The sequence below is a fragment of the Etheostoma spectabile genome, chromosome 9 (genome assembly GCF_008692095.1).
Source record: "Etheostoma spectabile isolate EspeVRDwgs_2016 chromosome 9, UIUC_Espe_1.0, whole genome shotgun sequence".
Taxonomy (NCBI): Eukaryota; Metazoa; Chordata; class Actinopteri; order Perciformes; family Percidae; genus Etheostoma; species Etheostoma spectabile.
Window position 1 is genome coordinate 28670502 of NC_045741.1, and position 4380 is coordinate 28674881.

The 4380-nt window shown below is 40.5% G+C and overlaps 1 protein-coding gene across 4 annotated transcripts in view; it reads left to right on the forward strand.

Annotated features, from left to right (window-relative positions):
* The first annotated feature begins 742 nt into the window (after window positions 1–742).
* exoc1 (exocyst complex component 1) overlaps window positions 743–4380 on the forward strand; it is an 18022-nt gene continuing 14384 nt past the window's right edge. For all 4 annotated transcript variants that reach the window (XM_032525986.1, XM_032525988.1, XM_032525987.1 and 1 more), the window contains exon 1: window positions 743–758. The gene's annotated coding sequence lies outside the window, so the exon portion shown is untranslated. The remainder of the gene's footprint in view (window positions 759–4380) is intronic.

Below are 4380 nucleotides of genomic sequence, written 5' to 3' on the forward strand. Positions count from 1 at the left end.
CAACAGCTTCCTAAAGAATAAAAGCAGGATGCAGCCACATTGGGCGGATCCATAGACTGTTATTATTATTAACATTAACTATAACGGTCTATGATGGATCCATAGACTGTATATAATTATTAACATTAACTATACGTCTATGATGGATCCATACTGTATAATTATTATTACATAACTATTAACGTTCTATGATGGATCCATAGCACTGGATTATTATTAACATTACTATTAACGGTCTATGATGGATCCATAGACTGTATATTAATTATTAACATTACTATTAACGGTCTATGATGGATCCATAGACTGATATTTATTATTCATTAACTATTACGTCTATGATGGATCCATAGACTGTATTAATTATTAACATTAACTATACGGTCTATGATGGATCCATAGACTGGATATTAATTATTAACATTAACTATAACGGTCTATGATGGATCCATAGATTGTATATTAATTATTAACATTAACTATTAACGGTCTATGATGGATCCATAGACTGGATATTAATTATTAACATTAACTATAACGGTCTATGATGGATCCATAGACTGGATATTAATTATTAACATTAACTATAACGGTCTATGATGGATCCATAGATTGTATATTAATTATTAACATTAACTATTAACGGTCTATGATGGATCCATAGACTGGATATTTTATGGGTGGATCCGATCAGGTGGATGTTGACACTTCCTCTGTCCCATGACCGCTCCGGCTGGAATCCGGAAGTGAGAGGGGGGGTGCATTGCAAAGGGCTGGTGGGCTGATAAAACAGCACAACACGGTAGTGTCTCTTTACAATTATATACATAACGTTAACCATTTCAATTTCAATACTCCCTTTAGTTTAGTTTTCGTTGTCACAACCTTTGCGTTCTCAGCCACTAGCGTAATTGCTGCTAACAGTAGCTAACTAGCTCTTCAAGCTAGCAGGAACGTTAGCAGTCAGCAAGCTAACAGACCCAGAGGACAGCGGGCATTTATTTAGGAAAAGGTCTTCGGTTGTCTTCGGTTGCTTTCTCTGTTGTTGTCTAGAGTTGCAGTAGCTTAGTTAGCTAACACCGTTAGCTCACTCATAACCCGTCGCAACGTTTTCTGGTGCATTTGTCTTTTTTGGTTTTGTGCTTTTCTTTTTGTGTGTATTGGGTGTGTTGTGGATGCAGAGCGTTTGCTAAATTCTGCGCATGTGTTGTCATATTAATGAAGATGCTTCTTTATTTGCTTGTCTAATAAAGTTGCAGTTCGACATAGAAGGACATAGACTATTTGACACCTTATATATACATAGAGATGTGGGGTAGCTCAGTCTGTAGGGTGTTGGGTTGGTACCGGAGGGTCGCTGGTTCAAGTCCCCACACTCACCAAAGTATGGTGGTGGACTGTTAGCTGGAGAAGTGCCAGCTGGGCACTGCCAAGGTGCTCTGACAAGGCACCGAACTCCAACTGCAAGGCAGCTTTCCATGGTCAGCTCCCCCCCCTGACATCTCAGAGGCATTTAAATCCAACTTGGTGGCAGTTTAGTGCATGTATGGTGAGCGTGAGTGTGTAATTCAGGTCATGCTGTATGTAATGTGTGTAATCCACACAGTGCAGGATTATAAGTATATACTTATAATTAACCATAATGGTTAATATTATTATACAGTCTATGGATAGAATGCAGACGACCAGGTTTGTGTAAGCACACAAGGTTAACCTTTGCTCTTAAGTACAATACTCCCTTAACACACAAAGAATAAAACAGAAAGGACAGTAGAAATCTAAAAAATACTGTTAAGTAGATAGTATAACAATACAATAGAATTTACAAGAGGTATACATAACAGACTCTGAAATTATGTTTCAACTTAATATTCACAAACCAAAGCCCAATGTTTTAATGTATGTGCATGTAATTAAGGAAATGTTAGCCATATACGCCGGGTTTGTCCTTTGTCATAAGCAGGACTGTGTTCTCTCCTAAATGGCTTTGGTTACCTGATACTGGGGGAGGAAACGTTATTCGGTTAAATGGCTGTAATCCAACTTGATGGCAATGGTAATGCATGTACAATGGCTGTGTGTGTGTCCTATATGCTTTTCATAATAATACAATAACAAAGTACCTGCTACCTTCCCGTGTGACAGCATCCACCATGACAGCCATCAAGCATGCTCTCCAGAGGGACACTCTTCACACCCACGATGAGCGTCTCCTGGGTATTGTTAATGTCTGCAAGGCTGGGAAGAAAAAGAAGAACTGCTTCTTGTGTGCGACAGGTAGAAACAACAGTTGTATAACTATTAAGGATAACAGGTAATGTCTCTGTAATATTGTTTTTTTTCCTCCTTCCAGTTTCTACAAGAGCCCCTGTCAAGTCAAGTGGTTAAGGTGAAGAAATCTGACCAAGGGGACTTTTACACGCGCAGCAGACATGGGAGCTCCGAGATCTGACGAATAGATGCCAAGACGCAAGCAAGGTCGGACATTTGCACCTTTTACCTTTTTCACCCATTCATGACGACTATTCAGTTGTCATGACTGTTTCCTTCTTTCTTGTTTAGTGCTCATACACTCTCTCTTTTACTATTATGGTTTAGGAAAATCCAGAATTTGATCTTCACTTTGAGAAGGTGTACCGCTGGCTGGCCAGCAGTACAGCTGAAAAAAACTCCTTCATCTCGTGCATGGGAAGCTGAACCACGCGATACCTGAGGAAGAAGTGGAGTTTGTGAATGTCATTCTCAGCTGCTGGAAGGTATGAAACGCGCTCTATCCTTACTGTAGCTACCCCTGTGAGCATGCCTCTTTAAAAGGCTTCTCGGTTATTTTCAAACCAATAATGCTGACAGAGTGTGTATGGTCATGTTTGAGGTAATCTAATTTAGAGTAAGAATTTTTCTGCTGTTTTTTGGTTTAATTTATTTATTAATAGCAAAAACCCGTTCAACCTTTTCTTTGTATCTGGTTTGTGTATGGTTTTCTGTGTTAATTCTTCTTTATTCTCACTCTCTCTTTTAAACTTTCTCTGGCCAGAACTCCTAAGCGGAAGGTTGGTAGGACTTAACTTCCCCCTCCTCACTCCTCTCCATCGTTATCTTCTCATGACCTCAACCACCATTCTCATTAGAGACTCTCCCTCCTTAAAGCTCCTTCTGTGTGAATATCTGCCGCTAAGTACAGATGGGCATGTTCATTATTTTTTCAAACCCTAACACACCATTTAGGTCATGTTTTACCTCACTTTTAGCTGTTTTTACTCGTCCATTCCACCTTATTCATGGGATTATTTACTGACGCTTTGTATGGATCCCACGTACTTCTAGGCAAGTCCCGCCCTACAGTGCTTCCCGATTGGTTGGGTTAGGCATTGATCGCAAGTGGTTAAGGTTAGGATATCCAATTGGTCAGGGGATTGGACCTGAACAATCATTTCCGTTACGTCGTTAAGCTTCAAGGCCTGGCCAATAGTAGCGCACAAATGCTATGAAGGGCGGTCCCTCTTTGAGTTTGCGTGGGTTCCATAATAACGCTTCACTGCCATGACATGTGTTCTAATTGACCCAAACTCTTAGCACATATTGTTTCTAATTGTTCCAGAGGCCGAGAGTGCAGTGTAGCTGTTTACTTTAATTGATTTACAGAGGCCTTTTTTTATCTGGTAGAACAAATGAGAAGTAAATTAAGCTCATGGTACAGTAGCCATTTCATATTGCAGGTAAACACTCTCCATCACGGGTGGTTTAGTATACAATTTATTCAAAGATGTTTTAAGAATCTATAAAAATGAATCCCATTCCCCATCACCGAAGGTATTTTTGTCCGTATTATTCTTCCGAGGGGTGTGAAACCTGATGTTTTGGAAGTATCAGAATGTGTCTTGAACTTTGCATTTGCGCTCACGTCTTCAACACGCATTTCCTCTCTGTTTGTGAATTAGAATCCGTGCCGAGTGGTGAGAGCCAGACGCGTTGCCGGGGCGACGAAGACGCTCTGGACGACTACCGAGCTGAGCACCCGTGAAGAGCAGACATTGAGGCATGATGGAGATGTGCAGTACGCCATCTCCAATGGCGAGGCTTCTGCCGAGCAGCTGTCCAGGGAGCTGCAGGTCCTAGATGGGGTGAGTAAGCCACTGCAAACTGACAAAAATGATATCAGGTAGAAAATATCGTTCTGAGTAATTATAATTTTGACAGTGAGTGGACATATGTATCTTGATTTTCTATTCGACTGTGTTTGCTATACACTGCAAAGTGGTAGCAGCTCCATCACCCGACGTCATTAAAAGGCGTGTAGTATTCATTCTCAGTGAAAGGAGCAACATCGTGGAACTATTATATTGTGCTCATTTAGTTTTTAAACAAAACTGTGCTCTTTGT